The sequence below is a fragment of the Chelonia mydas genome, chromosome 14 (genome assembly GCF_015237465.2).
Source record: "Chelonia mydas isolate rCheMyd1 chromosome 14, rCheMyd1.pri.v2, whole genome shotgun sequence".
Lineage (NCBI taxonomy): Eukaryota > Metazoa > Chordata > Testudines > Cheloniidae > Chelonia > Chelonia mydas.
Window position 1 is genome coordinate 11,804,896 of NC_051254.2, and position 19,280 is coordinate 11,824,175.

A 19,280-nucleotide genomic window follows, 5' to 3' on the forward strand; every position below is an offset into this window, starting at 1 on the left:
ATGTCATCATTAAAAGTGCAGGATTATGTCATGATACTTTCAAATTTGGATCGGAGATGCTGGCCCAACTATTTTGACATTTTCAAGGAGATTGGTTTCTGTGCCCTCAAATGCTGACTCTGTACCCAGATGTCTCTTTGTCCACAGCTTTCCCTCTGAGCTATAGATTATATGTAGATCATGGCTAGCACAATTCTTCAGAGGGGAGGTTTGTCACTGTCACTAAGGGAAAGACCTGGGAAGTCTGAGAAGATAATAGGGAAGCCTTTCTGCCTACTATGTGTTGCAATAAAATGGAGTCTGTTCACATTAAGCATAGCAGCATTGTCCATGCTGGGCTCCCGTCAGCTGGCTGGTCTGAACTCTTGTGGAAGGTCGATCTTACCCTTTGAAAAAAAGGGATTTTTCTTTCAAAAACTGATGATGCTCTCTCATCATCTCCATGCCTCCAAGCATGAGGTCATTCTCCAAGCCCAGATTGGACTGGCCTGAAGAATGAGCTAACTTACATCAGCATGGGGAAGCCCTGTTCATACTTAGTTTACTCCAGAGTTGCTCCCTCTCCCAGCACTCATGAGAGGGGTGGCATAAGATCTGCTACATCCATTCTATGCACAAAGGAGTCTTACAGCACCAGAAGATCTTGGCAACAGATGTCAAGAAAAATGCAGTGGAATATGACTATTAAGCTCCCTCAAAAGCACATGCAGTAAGTTACTCCACACAAAGAAAGAGAAGAAGCAGCACAAATTAATTATTCAAAGCTAATTAAAGAAGTAAATAATTGTGGTGATATACCCTAAGCCAAGGAGGTAAATAATGCAGCAGGAAACAAGAAATAGGAGGTCTTTGATTAATTAAATGACGTTTCTAAAGGTAGGTAGCACTATAAAAGTCATACATCATATTAATGCAGAGGATGTTTATTAGAAAAATAAATTCTATAGTTTAATACAAATTAGATTAAGCATTTGTTTTCTGTAACCAATGACATTGTGCTTTGCAGAGACTTTAATTGCTTTCTGTGGAATAAAATTTTCCATGACTAAGGAGAAGATATGCATAGCACTCCCAACAGATGGTGGTGAGAGAGAGGTTCAATGGAATCCACACTCAGGGACAGTACATAAATTCACATGAAGCTGTCAAATGATCCTCTGTCAATTGCTCTCAGTGGTCAGAGACAATGGGCCAGGCTGTACCCACCCTTGCACAGAAGAGGAGCTTGTGGGAAGGAGTCAAAGAGTCCATTCCATTTTGTGCCCCCATAGAAGAAGAGAGTACAACAACACACCTTTGCACTCCCCCAAATGTACAGACTTCTCTTGGCTAGGCCTGCCACCTGCCCAATGGCCATGGCAAGTTCACTCCCTTGCGCACAAACACACACAAGAAGGTTTGGCCAAGCTTAAAGGGGTGCATACACTGCACCCTTTAAAAGAGTGGTACACCAGAAGCTCCAGGGGGTACTACATCTGAGGCACAATGCCTTTCAGAACTCCAGCTGAAGTGAAGTGACCTCACGTCATCCCGATATGGAGCTATGCCTGGGCCAAAATTAAGCCCCACATTAGAAGTTTCCTTAAGAGAAAACACTGTTAAGATGGCGTTAAAGTTACATGTGATTTTCGAATCAATAACTCAATGGAGAAGGAAACCTTAAAAGAGCTATGAAGTTAAAGTTAAGGACCCACTTTTTAAAAGTGTTTTAAAGTACAGAAATGCAAAGTTAAGATACGTCAAGCAATGCTAACAGTCTTATCTTAACGGTATGTCCATCCAGGCTCCAACCATATTCACAAGACAAGCTTACAAATGTGCAAACCCCCTCACCCCAACAAGCCTCCTGTAGGCATGCATAGCTGGCCCTTACTGTCAATCTCCAAGTGCAGCCACACCTCTTTTCTGTCACTGTCAAGGTTCCTTCCCCACTGTGAACTCTAGGGTACAGATGTGGGGACCTGCATGAAAACTCCTAAGCTTACTTTCACCAGCTTATGTTAAAACTTCCCCAAGGTACAAATTAATTTTATCCTTTGCCCCTGGATCCACTGCCACCACCAAACTTTAACTGGGTTTACTGGGAAACGTAGTTTGGACACGTCTTTCCCCAAAAAATCCTCCCAACCTTTGCACCCCACTTCCTGGGGAAGGTTTGGTAAAAATCCTCACCAATTTGCATAGGTGACCACAGACCCAAACCCTTGGATCTGAGAACAATGAAAAAGCATTCAGTTTTCTTACAAGAAGACTTTTAATAGAAGTAAAGGAATCATCTCTGTAAAATCAGGATGGTAGATACCTTACAGGGTAATTAGATTCAAAACATAGAGAATCCCTCTAGGCAAAACCTTAAGTTACAAAAAAGGTACACAGACAGGAATAGTCATTCTATTCAGCACAGTTCTTTTCTCAGCCATTTAAAGAAATCATAATCTAACACATACCTAGCTAGATTACTTACTAAAAGTTCTAAGGCTCCATTCCTGTTCTATCCCCGGCAAAAGCAGCATACAGACAGACACAGACCCTTTGTTTCTCTCCCTCCTCCCAGCTTTTGAAAGTATCTTGTCTCCTCATTGGTCATTTTGGTCAGGTGCCAGCAAGGTTACCTTTAGCTTCTTAACCCTTTACAGGTGAGAGGATTTTTCCTCTGGCCAGGAGGGATTTTAAAGGGGTTTACCCTTCCCTTTATATTTATGACAGTCACGCACCTGGAATGGCATCTGTAGAAGGGGAAAATTTGCTGTCTCTTAGGGCTCAAACCCTCAAGCAGGGTAGAGGAGTGAATAGCTCAGAGGCCCAGGCACTTAGGCAGGGCAGGGCACCAAGCAATCTAGGGCTCCAACCCTCAAGCAGGGTAGAGCAGGTAAGAGTCTAGGAGTGCACCTTTCAGGCAGAGGTGAGCACCAAACACAGTCTAGTGTTCTAGCTCTGCAGACAGCAGACAGACACAGACCTCCTGGCTTATGGTGCAGATGCTTCCACCCCAGGGGTGGGATGGGGGACATGGGCCCACCCAACTCCACCGCATCCCAGCCCAGGGCCCTAACAGTGGTCTGCCACTGGGTCAGCAGTGATCTGCCCACAACATGCTGACCTTGTATCGGGCCAGCACTCAACCAGATTGTCTAGTTTCCCTGGGCTACTTCCTACATCCCCAGGGTTTAGGACGTCTACATTGTCCCCTGGATAGATGGCCAGCAGCAGCCCCAGTAGCTTCAGGGTGTCTCGGTCAACCAGCAGCTCTGGGAGCTCTGGCCAGTCCTCAAGTGGCAGCTCGCTGGTGTCTCCAGCGGCCCTGGGAGTGCTCACCAGTCCTCAGTACAGCCAGGGTCTTCTTCAGGCTCCAGCAGCAAGTGGGGTGCATCTGTCTCCCCTGACTGCTCCAGGCCAACTGAGCTACAAGGCTCGCTTTTTATACTTCCTGTTCCTGTCCAATCCCTCTGCTTCCGGCATGGTGAGCATGGCCTCCCTGGTTCCACCCACCAGGGGGCATCTGGCCGTCCCTTGCTGTCAATCTCCGACGGTGGCCATGCCTCTTTGCTACACCTCCAGACAAACTTTCTGTAAGTCAAAACAAACTTCAGGTGGTGCAAACCCTGATGAATTGAACCCATTCTATTCAAACTGTTGGGATTTTGCACAGCTCTAACTATGGCTTACTATTATTACTTCTATTGTGGTAGGGCTGAGAGCCCCAGTCAAAGATCAAAGCCTCATTGTGTTAGGTGCGGAATGAACACATAACAAAAGAAAGGTTCCTGCTCTGAAGATTTTACAAGGTAAGTATTTCAATCTACAGTCGGGGGGAGGGATAGCTCAGTGATTTGAGCATTGGACTGCAAAACCCAGGGCTGTGAGTTCACTCCTGGAGAGGGGCCATTTAGGGATCTGGGGCAAAAATAAGGGACAGTACTTGGTCCTGCTGTGAAGGCAGGGGACTGGACTGGATGACCTTTCAAGGTCCCTTCCAGCTCTATGAGAGAGGTATATCTCCATATTAAAAAAAAAATCCAAGGGTGAAATCCTGGTACACAAGAAGTCACTGGTAAAGCAGGGTATGACCCCTGCTAAGCCTGGCCATTGGTTTTGAGGCAACAAGGATTTCACCCTAAGAATCTAATATACAAGGAGTGCCCTTCCCTTCGTTATCTGGCTAAGACTTACTTGTAAAGCAGCAACCCTGGGTAAGCAGTGCATTGAAGCAAATAGCCTAAAATGATTCACATTACTAAAATTAGGCTCTCTGGTTTGATTATTGTCTGAGTCTGTGTCAGTTTCTGTCCCTCATCTTAATGGTAAGGCTCTGCTTTCATCATTCGTGGCTTCAAATTCCTCTTGCTCCTCACTTGACATAGTTCTCTGTAATGATGTTTCATCTCCTTGTGACTGTGAATCAGACAGTTCATTATCTGATGATTAAGTTGATAAACACTGCTTCATCCTCTCGTACTTCATTAAACTGGTCTGATTTGCTCCTGATTTATTTCAAGCCTGCCTGAGATTTCACCTGCTACTCTCTGGTCTCCAGCTTTCAGAATTGCTTTGCAAACATGCCATATCATGTCTTTGGGTTTCCTAGTTGGAACCTGTGTTGTCTCCTTGAATTTGTGGTGTTGTCTGTTTAAATTCTGGAAAGAAAATGTGGATGAAAACTATTTAATAGCAGAAATCTGATTGTTTTGATTTATTTATTTTGGCAGCATGAGGCCCATGCCAGAAGGCTAATTAAGTACACAAATACTTTGGACCTACAAAAATTTGCAATAAAAAAAATCTATTTAAATTTAGATCCCATCAAAAAATCATTTAAGACCAAATTCTAGCCTCAGCTGACTGCACAGATTCAAGAACAATTATGCTGGAAGACTCAGGTGAAAAAAACAAAGTTGCAGTCAGCAAAGTCATAGAATCATAGAATTTCAGGGTTGGAAGGGACCTCAGGAGATCATCTAGTCTAACCCCCTGCTCAAAGCAGGACCAATCCCCAATTTTTGCCCAGATCCCTAAATGGCCCCCTCAAGGATTGAACTCACAACCCTGGGTTTAGCAGGCCAATGCCAATGCTCAAACCACGGTAGGTTGGAAGGTCTCTATAGCAACTCCAGAGTTAATGCTGCACTGTGATAACTAACTGGAATGAGTCAGCAGCTCTAGGGGGCTACGGTAGGTGGACCAGAATCCTAAATTTGTAATGAGCTAAATAATATCCATTTAATGTACATAGAAATTGGTATCAGCACTGGTCAAAAAACTAGGAGAAATACATAGATTAAAGCCAGGAGATAAGGATACTGCAATATCATTAGGAATATTCAACAGAAGACATTTTTTTGCAGTTCATTAAAGATAAACATTTCTAACATAATTTTACTCACAGAATACAGTAAATCATATATACTGTACTCAGTGATTAGAGCTGAGCAAATAATTGGTAATGAATACTTTCCTTAATAAATGCAAACACTTTCTCTCTTTTGTTTTAGCTGTGGATGAATAGATAATGATTTTCTCAAATGTACTGGTTATTCAAAATTATATGTCAAATAATTCCTGTGGGCAATTCTTGGACTAGAGCTTGTTCGCCAACATTTTGCTGCAGTCAATGGAGTTGCACCAAATTTTCACCAAGGTAAACAAGAGCAGAATATGGCCCTCTACTGCACACTTTCAAAATCTGATGTGATAGAATGGAGAATCAGGCTTAAAACATATTGTAATCAGCAGAGTTAACCCAGATTCATACCAGTATAACTCAAAGCAGAATCTTGTACACACCCATGATAATATCATCTAACCTATATATCTTAGGGAAGTTTAGACTCCTATCTGGAACTCAACTACCCAGCCTAGCCCAATTTCTGATATTAACTCCTGTATCTACCTGTACTTTGACCCCACAACACAATCTTTCAGTATAAAATATTAGTACTAAAACTTGGAAAATACGGCAAAATATGAATCATGATTAAAAACACCAAACCTCCCACTCTCTGAACAAATTAGCTTTGACTGCTTTTGTGTCCCCTTTTTGTTTACTTTCTGGTAATATGCTAACAAGCATACAGCCAGGATACTCACAGAAATAGCAAAATTTCAGGAAATACTGCAGACTATTAGTGGGATCTGACATTGTGATCATAATCATGAGTGTTTGCCCTAGAAACCTGATGCATGAGTGTAGCAGACAGAGTCAGGAACAGAAATGTAATGACTAACGAGTTATTTACAGTGGAATTACTCAGATTTACACAGTAGTAAATGAGGACAAAATCTATGCATCTGAGCCACAAAGTTTGGATCTGGGCCTTAACTTCCCCAGAGTAGCTGATTTTAATTTGATCCTTTATATCGGACAACAGGATCAAGTCTTAAAATGAATTGTTTTCCAGCAATGAGAAAAAAGACTACTCTACCAAGCAATGAAAAAGAATAGAAACGATCAGAAAATAATATAAATTGAAATAACAAGACAGGACAAAGGAAATCCCACTGCAATACAAATATCAGAGAAGCGAATGTATCCAGTAAAAACCTCAAAACAAATCTGGTAATTTATCAGAGAACATCTGTTTGGCTGACCAATATCTGTGCTGGTGTAGCCTGACATGCATACTGATAGAAAGGAACAGAGAAGAAAATGCTGCTGGAAGTCTCTCTTGCTATGTGATTGTGCATATGAGTGAATATATTCTACGTGTGGCTGTTAGGTGGAACCTCTGAACTTCAACCTAATTTCATAATCCATATAGGTCTTTCCTCTCACCTTGGTTCCTGCCCTTTACCCCCACACTCCCGCCTGCCTTTATCCTTTCAGAAACCACAACCATAGTCACATTTACAGATTCCTTGTAGAATCCCTCTCCTTCGGATCTGACTGATGCTTTACTTAAGGCTCCTGGGCTCAAGTGTGGAATCTTTTTAGCAACACTGATGAGCCTGTGGGTCGTTTAGTCCCATTTACAAACCACATTGGGTAAGTGTGGCACTCTGATTTATTCTGGAGAGCAGTTGGGCCCGTTGTATATGAAGATGCCTGAGATGTATCCAGCACCAGGTTATGCTAGAATTGCCTGCAAAGGTAGGTACCTGGACCATACAGTGCCTCTTTAAAAGTTTCCAGAGGAGAATGGGGGAGTTGGAGGCAAAAGGGAAGAAGCTGGTGAAGGGAGCCAACTGCAGAGACATGGAAGAAACACACTGTAGTAGGAACAGAGGCATTTGTGACCCAGAGTTCTGCTTGAGGTCTCTTGTGTAGAGCCAAGTGAATACCTACTTTTATGATTCATTAGCAATTTTGAAAAACTGAAAAAAAAATCATTTCAGGTCACATTGAAAAGGAAAATTTTTGGCAAATAAAAAAATAAAAACATAAAATTTGTTTTAGGTCAAACAATGTTTTGTTTTGACAAAATCAAAAAGATAGTTTCATTTCGTTTTGTGTTTGACACAGTAAATGTTTTTGAATATTTTAAAATAAAAGGAAATTTTGGAAGAAAAACATTTCATTTTGAAAAATGTCAAAACAAAACATTTCAAATTTTTCAGAATTTTTTTTAACTGAAAAATTCCATGAAACTAACACATTTGCACACATTTTGATGTCACTGATCTGCACTTTTCACCCCCAAAAAGTTTAACTTGAAAAATATTGTTCGGCTCAACTCTTGAGTCTCCTTATCCAAATATTAATAGATGTTTAGGTTTGTTTTGAACCAAAACCTAAAATCCACTTGGAAGAATAAATAAAATTATAACTTTCCAAGTTCTGTAAGCTTTAAGTCAGGTTTACTTTTAAATGACTTGATTCAGCAAAACACGTGGGGTAAATTTTTCAAAAGCACTTAAGTGACTTAAGAGCCTAAATCTCATTGACTCTCAGGGTATGTCTTCACTACCCGCCAGATCGGCGGGCAGCAACTGATCCAGCAGGGATCGATTTATTGCATCTAGTCTAGAAGCGATAAATAGACCCCCGAGCGCTCTCCCATCAACTCCTGTGAAGTCACCACGGTAAGTCGATCTAAGTACGTCAACTTCAGCTAGGTTATTCACATAGCTGAAGTTGTGTAACTTAGATCGAACCCCCCCCCCCCACCCCCAAGTGTAAATCAGGGCTTAGTTAGACTTGGGTTTGTCTGAAAATGGGACTTTGAAAATTTTACTGTTCAACACATACTTAAGTTTATCATCAAGTGACTGGGACTTCAGAAAATGCTTAAATGCTTTGTTAAAATAGGAATTAACCTGAGATCTTTGGCAGGAAGGAGTAACGTAAGTGCATACTGCCATAAACTGTGAGAAAATCCAACAATGTGTGCATACCTGATTTTATATTACAGATAGGCCAAATCCAAACCCCTCTCAATTTCAAACACACCCGAAAGGTTCTACGTCACATTCACAATCTCAAGGACCCTATTTTCTAGTTCTTACTTGAATGTAGTCAAAATCTCACAAAATTGACCCAGCTTCAAGATTTAATCCCGAACGAATGGAAATCTCATGGGATCAGCTGATTACACTGCTTTCCACCAGTTAGGTTTTCAATTTCACCATAACAACTAACTAGATTCAGGTGCCATTGAATCCAAACCCAAACCTCAACATCAATTTGCCTTCTTACCCCCAAAGCCTAGCCTGAACCTACTTCAGATCTGAACACACCACACTTTCCAGCCCTCCTCTATTTAAACCCCTTTAAGTTTCATTTCCAAATTAAGTCATTCTTGACTAGCTATTTCATAGTGATGCCATTAAAAATACATGCAGGAACTGAATGAAATAAATAAAATATTTATATAAGAAACATAACTGAATCAATCACACATTCAGTTCTTTAATCCAAAATGACTAATATTTTTGCAACAACGGGCAGGTAAGTGAAAAACATATCTTCCTCTGTCAGAGTTGTTTAAGGTGAGTAATCTAGAGAGATTTCCACTTACAGTAATAACATGACCTAAAATAAACTGAAGCTTCCCTCTGAGTTCAATTTTGTTTGCAAAGTTAAATAAAATGGGCCACATTCCCCTCTTGCTTATTGTAAATTAGTGCCTCCATCACTTAAGGAGGAAGAATGAATGTAAAGGAGGAAAATTTGGCCTAATGATTTTTTTTAATTTTCAATCTCACCACGCTTATGATTTTTTTATCCTCTCCTCAGTCCAGCTATTATTTCCTCACTCACTCATTGTAAGCTGTAGTTAGCATACAGTCCCATTATTTTCATCCAAATACAATGACCTTTAAAAATCCCTGTTTTCTAAGAAGAGCCATCAAACTAGATTACAGAGGTGTTTCTTCTGCCGTACCATTTTAATATGTATTGGTTTTGGTCCCTGTCCTCCAAGCTGCAGGGTTTAAACCTTACATAGTTTTTCAGCATGGGGTAGGGTGGTCAAGTTTGTTGTTACTTGTCCAAAACTACCTATATACGAGAGCTAGTTGGAAAATTCCTACATGCACCCTCCAACCTTATTCTGAAAAATTTGACTTTTTAGTGAAAAGTCTATAACTAAGAATTTTCAGCTGAAAACTTTTAGCTGAAATCTTCAATTCAGAAATGTTGCCATGTTGTTTCATATGAGTTGTAGTTCAAGCACTTCATAAACCCATTCTCCTCTAGGGGTAAGACTATGTATCTCATGATGCACCATTGTCTCCCCTCTTCTTGAGCCACCATGGTGCATCTTGGGAGTCTCTGGCCATGGAACGTCAAGGGAGGTGTAGTCCACTTGGGGAGCCTGGCTCATAAAGTAATGTTTGGTTTTGACATTTTGTAAACACGTTTCAATTTTCTTCTTTCAAAAAATGACATTTTATTTCAAAATTTCCTTTAATTTTCTTTAAAAAACAATCAGAAATGTTTTTAAATGGTCAAAATCAACACAGAAGATTTCAAGTTTGTCAAAACAAAAAATGTTGTTCAACCCAAACAAAAGTGGCTTAAACTTTTCAATTAGCTGAAAATTGCAGAAAATGCCATTTTCCATTTGACCCTAAATAATTTTTTCCTATTTTTTAGCATTGCCAGTAAACCAAAAAAAAAAATCTTATTCACATAGCTCCCATGGATAGTGTCTCATTGAGGTATATGCTGTTCTCCCCTCATCCTCTTTACTATGTACGTAAAACCACATGTAGAGACAGTGAGACAACACGGGCTATACTGCTAACAAAACACGGATGACACTGTTACCATGACATCATAAGGACAACTCAATATCTTCAGAATATTGGCTTCTTGATGAAGAGCACATGGCTTAAAATAAGACTGGGTAAAACCAAAGTGGTGCTGGTCAGTAGGGAGGAAAGCTTTGAAGAACTAGCCAAGCTAACGACCTCCCCTTCCATTGAAAGCATCTCCAAACCTCTGGGTTCCTGACAGATTGCTGACAAAACTTAGCATTCAGCTTGCTAGGGAATTTTGCCCTTATTCACAAACAAGGACACGGGAACTTTCAGATTCAGACATTGTTTGGCTCCCCTAAAATTTAGAGTGTTCAAATTTGAAGTTCCAGTTAACACCCATGTCTAATTTGAAAATGTCCTTAAACATCTAGCTTCTCTTTCCTTGAACACATAGAGTTAAATTGTTTCAGCATGCTACAAAATCCTATGAATCATATCAACAGCTGAGTCATTAAATTTATGAAAAGGCCCCACTTTTAATCAGACTTTTATATACTCTGCCCTCAGTATAATTATTTTTTATTGGTAGCTTTAAAATATAGACCTCTCTTAGATGATATTTTATCACCTATTTAACATCTTAAATCAAAAAATTTTTATTGCATCGCATTTTTTGGAAACTATGAAAAGTAAGAAAAAAAATCTTTCTTCCTATGTGTAAATGAACTTACCTTCTGCCAGTGCTTGGAAGTTACACAGTACATTGTTATTAGGGCTGTTGATTAAATCACAGTTAACTCATGCAATTAACTAAAAATAAATTGAGATTAAAAAAATTAATCATGATTAATCACAGTTTTAATCACATGGTTAAACAATAGAATACCAAGTGAAATTTATTGACTATTTTGAATGTTTTTCTAAATTTACAAATATATCGATTTCAATTGCAACCCAGAATACAAAGTGTACAGTACTTTTTTTTTTTTTTTTAAATATTTGCACTTTAAGAATGATAAACAAAAGAAATAGTATTTTTCAATTCACCTCATACAAGTATCATAGTACAATCTCTTTATCATGCAAGTGCAAGTACAGATTTTTTTTTGTTACATAACTGCACTCAAAAACAAGACAATGTAAAACTTTAGAGCCTACAAGTCCATTCAGTCCTACTTCTTGTTCAGCTAATCGCTAAGAGAAACAAGTTTGTTTACATTTATGGGAGATAATACTGCCCGCTTCTTATTTACAATGTCCCATGAAAGTGAGAACAGATGTTCGCATGGCACTTTTGTAGCCAGTATTGCAAGGTATTTATGTGCCAGACATGCTGAACATTCGTATGCCCCTTCACGCTTTGGCCACCTTTCTAAAGGACACGCTTCCATGCTGATGACGCTCATTAAAAAAAGGCAATGTGTTAATCAAATTTGTGATTGAACTCCTTAGGGGAGAACTGTATTTCTCCTGCTCTGTGTTTTACCCACATTCTGCCATACATTTCACATTATAGCAGTCTCAAATGATGACCAATCATGTTGTTCATTTTAAGAATTTCACTGCAGATTTGACAAAACACAAAGAAGGTACCAGTCTGACATTTCTAAAGATAGCTACATCACTCGACCGAAGATTTAAGAATCTGAAGTGCCTACCAAAATCTGAGTGGGATAAGGTGTGGAGCGTGCTTTCAGAAATCTTAAAAGAGCAACACTCTGATGCAGAAACTATAGAACCCAAACCACCAAAAAAGAAAATCAACCTTCTGCTGGTGGCATCTGATACAGATGATGAAACTAAACATGCATTGGTCTGTACTGCTTTAGATTGTTATTGAGCAGAACCCATCATCAGCATGGACACATGTCCTCTGGAATGGTGGTTGAAGCATGAAGGGACATATGAATCCTTAGCGCATCTGGCAAATAAATATCTTGCAATGCCGGCTACAACCATGGCATGTTCTCACTTTCAGGTAACATTATAAACAAGAAGCAGGCAGCATTATCTCCTGCAAATGTAAATAAACTTGTTTGTCTGAGCTATCGACTGAACAAGAAGTAGGACTAAGGGGACTTGTAGGCTCTAAAGTTTTACACTATTTTATTTTTGAATGCAGTTATTTTTTTACATAATTCTACAGTTGTAAGTTCAACTTTCATGATAAAGAGATTGCACTCTAGTACTTGTATTAAGTGAACTGAAAAATACTATTTCTTTTATTTTTACAGTGCAAATATTTATAATAAAAAATAAATATAAAGTGAGCACTGTACACTTTGTATTCCGTGTTGTAATTGAAATCAATATACTTGAAAATGAGGAAAACATCCAAAAATATTTACATAAATAGTATTCTATTATTGTTTAACAGCATGATTAATCGCGATTAATCTTTTTAATTGCTTGACAGCCCTAATGGTTATCTCACTAAGCAGGTTAAGATGGAGCCCTTCCAAAGTTTTGCGAGTGGCCACCTATGGAAGAATCTGTAGGAATTTCTACAGTAGGCAAATTTTAAACTCTTCAGAGACCCATAAAGGTCAATTCTGATTCTTCTCAATTTCATATACAGCTCATTTGGTATAGTGCTGTTATTTTTTTATTATTTGTGCTGAGTCTCTGCCCCTCTTATAATGGAGTACATGGCACATGGTGGAAATGGAGCATTGGACTCCATTTCAGAACAAGCTGGAGAACCTTAAAACCTCATGGACTTCTTTCTTAGATTATGCAGCAGAACATCCTCAAGCTCTTCACAAGAGGAGAAAATGATGGACAATTTAAACAGAAACTGCACTAATTTTATCTTAATTAATTATAGATGGTAAAGAATTTGTGAGTATCAAGTGCCAGTGGGGTGCAGTGAGGAATTCTTCTTCAGATGTATGAATATTTCCCGCAGTCCAATACTAACACTGGGTATTATAAAATGGGATTGATAGTATTGCATTATTTAACTTCTTAGAGCCTATGCTTAGTTACTTGATATTCTGAGTTTTATTTAAGCCCTTTATGAAAAATACTATAAGTCTTGAAACATTTTCTTTATCGGATGGTATCTTTTATGTTTTCCACACTAATGAGTCTGTATTCAATTAAAATCTCTTTTTAAATAACATTTTTATTTTCATCATTAATAAAACTTGGCATATTCTTGATTCACTTTCAAGTTCATCTTTCACAAAAAGAAAAGAAAACATTAAGTGGTGTCCAGCTTTTGTTTCGGCATCAATGTGTAAGATACAAAAAAAAAAGCAATTACCAAATCTTAATGCCTATGAGGAAAAGGCCATAGCCTTTCTTTCATGTCTCTGAATGTGCTTAACCAGTTTGTTTATTTAAAGTATTAATTTTCTATTAAGGATTTTTCTATGTAACTTTTAAAGTGATCTTTAAATACAAAACAAATGGCAAATCTTTTGTTACATTAAACACTACTTAGCCCATCAACCAACTTTTCTAAAGGCACACTGGCCCAAGTTTAGCCCTGAAATAAGCAGCTGAAGTCAATAGGGTTACCCCCACTATGCATTCAGCCCACTTTTCACAAGAGATACCATTACATCTACTTGCACTGTAGCACAACATGAAAAATTGCAATTATGACTCACCCTGAAACAAATTAAGTTGAAATCTGCAATGATCAAGGAATAACCAAAATGATCTCATGTACTTTAACAGCATGCCACATTGAGTCATTTACTGTAGTATTCAGAGTAACAGCCGTGTTAGTCTGTATTCGCAAAAAGAAAAGGAGTACTTGTGGCACCTTAGAGACTAACCAATTTATTTGAGCATGAGCTTTCGTGAGCTACAGCTCACTTCATCGGATGCAACGATGAAGTGAGCTGTAGCTCACGAAAGCTCATGCTCAAATAAATTGGTTAGTCTCTAAGGTGCCACAAGTACTCCTTTTCTTTTTACTGTAGTATTGTTAACAAGAAGATACTGCCTTACAGGGGGGGGAAAAAAAAGAGGCACCATATATTCGTGAGTAGAGGGGAGGCTATGCTGCTTTTCTGTATCTGTACTGTGGACGCTTCTCCTTTCCCACTGCCCTTCAGAAGCCCCTCTTTGGGACTCCAAAGGGTTCTAGACCTACAATGATCGAAGGTATGGGTTGGGTGGAAGAGTACAGACTAACTAGGCTTCTCTGGGTACTACCTCAGGAGGAACACCACCGCACACTGGCTTCATTTGTGTGTGGAATCCCCTTTAGAGTTGGTTCAGGGTGTGGCACACATAAGATCTTTATTTCTTGGCCCATATCATATGACATGGTTCAGGGCTGCCCCATGGAAGCATGGCAGCTGCAAGAGACATGTTTACAGGGTATGGGAGGAGCTGGGGAGGCAAAGGGCGGAACAGAGACAAGGAGCATCCTCCCAGATGCCCCTTTCCTCAGGGGATCCCCTGACATCTAAAGAGAACTATAGGTTTAGAGGGTAGAACCTACAGCATATTCCATCAGGGGCACCCCTCCTTCCCCAAACCCTTTCATCTCTACCCCTACACACATGGCCTCTCAGAAGGGCTAAGAGGGAACTCCATTAATTAAAGTTCAATGCAACCTCTCTGCTCTGCAGATTACTCCAACATAGGGGAGCACAGAGCCCTAAAGAAGTGCCGACAAAAAATTCCAGCAGTTCCAATGTTCATTCTTCACCTGGACTCATCCCGCACTCTGCAACGTGTACCACCAAAAACTAACAAGGCCATCAGTGAGTAACCAACATCACCCAAGTCACTCTTTCTCCCACTGCCACAGTCTCACAGCTGCTTCTCTTTGCATAAGCAGTGAGAGGCAGAATCAGCAGCAAGAGTTAGAGTGAAAGCGGAGATTGACGGAGAATCAGAAACGCTGACCAGTGAAACAGAAACTTAAATAAAAATGACATAAAATTGATTATCTGGGTTGATCTTCACCAGATGAGAAGGGAAAAAAGGTCAATACTGGTGAATTTCTAGAAGGAAAGTCTTATTGATAATGAGTATTAAGTGGCTTTAGTTACTGAGGGTAGAAAGGACAGATGCAACCCCATTATAGCTGCTTTTGTTGCCATTGCAGCAAATGTCTGTCTCTCTTCCTTTCAACCACTGTATACAAAGGGAAATATTACCCATTATTATTATTTATTATTTGTATTATCATAGTGTCTAAGAGCCTTCATCTCTGCTGAAAATAACTTTGGCTCTAGAAGTTGACAGATCCCTAGAACTTTCAGACACAGTCAAATGACTAGAGCTGCAAATAAACTGTTTCACTCTCTAATTCTAGAGCTGTGTCTTAGTACCATTTTAAGATCTACTAAGACAGGCATGTACCAAAGAATGATGCACCATTGCCAAATCCACCACAAAGAAACAACTCTTCCTTTTTCCCCCAGAGCAATTCCACTGTAGATGAAAAGCTCACAGGCAGAATTTAGGGACTGTGTCAGTTATATGTTTGCATCTAAGTAGTGTGATGCTGTAATATAACTATTTTGTCAGAGCAAACCAGTTCTGATAAAACAAGAACTAGCCAGAAAACTCCTACCTAAACTCTAACTTTTTACAGTTTGAATCAGTTTAATTCGTTATTTTATTACTCCTTCCCGACACCATTTTCTCATGCCCCTGAACTTTTTGGTTCCTGCCAGGCCTAGAAGCAAAATGTGCCACAATCAAGCATGGGCCTAAATCAAAGCTCAGGACACAACATCCCTGAACTTTGATCTGGATCCAGATCCACATGCAAATCTAGATCTGAACATCATGTCTCACCTTTCTCTCCATAACGAGGTGAGTCAGAAACCCAGATCTGAACTCCCAAGAAATTTAGGGAAATTTGAACTTTATAGGTAGGCTGAATATCAGACCAAAGTAATATGAGAACACCAATTTGAAACATGTTTGTAGATTAAGAAGCTGATTTTGGTATCACACGCAGGCAAAAACCCATTTCCCCCCCCCATGTTTTCATATTGGTTTTGCCTCATAAATAGTGTCAAATCAATGCTGTCGAGCAGATTATGCTTTTATTTACCCTGATGTAAATCCAGTGCAGCTCCACCAACATGGTATTTACAGTGAAGTACGTGAAAGATTAATTTGGCTCTGTAACTATAATGTTCTTTGTTTGCATTGCATTTTAAGGAAGTCACTCTAGCTGTAACAACACTTGTGGACGCATTGCGAAATTGTATCCATTAAAAGTAGATCTCTTGTTCCACATTAACTGCCAAAACACATGAGAATGTTTGAGATCAACAGGAGTTTTGCTGATATAGGGACTGAGAGAATTGGGACCCAAATTGTGTGACCTCATAAAGAGAGATTTCTGACTGCAATTTCCAATTTTTGTGCAACCAGGAATTCAGATATGCGCAATTAAGTGTCATTTCATGGCAGATCTGCATCTTGGCTTTATTACATTTTTAATTGCAATGTTTTTATATGTGTTATGTACTTATCTGTTAATATTTCCACTACTAAGTATCCACTAGTCTCAGCTTCTAAATAATGCATCTCACAAACAAGAGTTTATCATAGTTTATTTATAAGCAGATCACATGACAATTAAGTGTCTATGATCAGAGCCCTCGCCATACAATACCCGAGTGCAAAATGTTTTAATTGAATCACAAAGTAGAAAAACTGAAATGCAATAAATCTGCCTCAGGAATTGGACATGATGAGAAGGCTTTTTGGGAAGTTTGTAATTGCAAATCGCTGCAGGCGTCAGCACTCTGAAAGAGGGAGCAAAATTCCTATATCCATTCTACATATTTTTAAGTGATTCAGTACTAATAATATGTTACAACTTGGCAGCAACATCCTTGAGATTTGGTACAATAATAACGTACAATGGTAATAGCTATCATTAATATAGTGCCTGTCCTCAATGAGAAGGGATGTCTTCTCAGGATCAGGCCATAACCTAATCGAATCATGGGCCTTGCAGCTCTTACTCAAATTACTATTATAGAACTCTTACTGTCTGTACTATAGAGAGACAATCATTTCAACAACTGAATCCAGTTATCACTGGAGCGGTACATAATTAACAGTATATAATCACACTATATAATACATCAGGATAGGATGTGAATAAGTTACGTAGTCGATATAGCAGGGCAAATTTAGCTATGCAGTATTTAATTATTATAGCTGGTAACAAATGAAGGAAAATATCTTACGGGCAAATATATACAGGCATAAATCCATCATTTCCTACAAATATTTTCTGGAAATTGAGTTTTAATTTTACAGTTAGGAAACTTCCAGAAAACAATTTCTCAATTGTTTCATCCCAACCAGTACTACAGCTGATGGGACTTGGGTACATGTACAATTTACCAACTGCATTAAAGTGGATATGTTGGTCCACTAAGCTAGTAAAGGTTTTTGCCATTGATTTCAGTGGGAGCAGAATCTGATCCCCTGTTGTATCTTTGACAATCGGATACTTTAACAGTAACATGCCCCTTACCTATTACGGGTGAAGAAAAAAAAACAAGGAATAAGCCATATTATCTTTTGATTCCTAAGGGTCAGGTTTTCAAAAGTACTAGGCACCTAAAGCTGCAGATCGGTGCATACTGGTATTTTCAAATTGCTTAGCTGCCTCACTCCCATCAATGATTTTTCATTTAAAAAAAATTCAAAATCAAAATTACAGCAAAACATTTTGAATGACTGAAACGAAAACGTTTTTGAAATTTTTCTTCATAGACCATTTTGAAATTTTGGGGTTCTCTCCAGTCAGAACAAAGTCAAATTTCAAAACCTGGAAAGCCTTCACAAAATGGAACACCCATTTGCTGCACTCTGACATCACTTACGTGATTTTGAGAAGATTACATTCAGGCTCCTGAGTGCTTAAGTTACTTTAGAACATGAGATTTAGGTTCCCAAGTCACCTGTCATGCACATCTGCACAGTATTTTGGAGCCCAGGCTAGATCTCTGGCTCTGAAGCCCACTTGTCTCCCTGGTCTCCAGAGTCCAAGCTTCAGCCCAAGCTGCAACTTCAAAGCCCTGTCTACACAGCTATTTTTAGAATGCTACGGTGAGCCCTGCCAGCCAAACTCTGTTAACTGGGGTGGGAGGCTCACTTCTGCAGGCTCCAAAACACTGTGTAGACATAGGCCACGTCTACGTTAGAGACCTTATAGTGACGTAGCTGTATCAATGCAGCTGCGCCGCTATAAGATCTCCCATGTAGCCACTCCCTGACAACAGGAGAGCGTCTCCTGCCAACAGAGCGCTGTCCACACTGGTGCTTCTATGGGTGTAACTTACATTGCTCAGAGGGCTATTTTTCCACACCCCTGAGCAACATAAGATACTGACAAAAGTGCTAGTGTAGATAGAACCATACTCTCAGGCACTTCTGACAATTTTATCCTCAGTGCTTTAAGCTGGTTGTGTCAAAGGATCAGATTTTCCTTTTGTCCGACATCCTCTCTAATCATTTGCACAGTGCGAAGTGGGTATGAAATGTTACAGACTGGTAACCATGAAGTAAATGAGTGAACATGATGCAGAGCTGTCTTACAGCATGTAAGTTCTGTGGGCAGACACTCCATAAAACTGAATGAGGGTTTGTTGTTTCTTTTATATGGCAGGATCAGGCTGTGCCATCTGTGCACAGATCTCTCTTAGTCTTACTACAAAATTTTAACTACATAGCATAACACTGTGACTTAGCTGATAATTCCTGCTTCGTAGTTTTATTGAAGAAAGTGAACTGTTTTTTCTGTTCACATTTAACGGGGACAAATCTATAATAGAATAAAATAAAGAGGTTATCCTTTCCTTTTTTTCTTTTTCTTTTTTTTAATACAGAGCACACACGTGGGGAGTCTTTTGTGAGGATTTCAAGTTGATATTATATGGGGGGAAAAGGAAATAAATGTAATATTAAGACATGCAAAGATGGAATTTGTAGGTTAACTGTAGGACTGAGCCAAAGCCCACTCAAGTCAATGGGATTTGGATTATGTCTTATTTCTGAAACAAGTTAGAAATGAATCTTATTTCTCAAACAAACTAGAAATACTTACTAAATAAAAAAAGCCAGTGTTGTCTAGACATTAAAAAGGGCAAGTGGAGCCAGAACAGCTGGGTTCTGTTCCCAATTTTGCCACTATC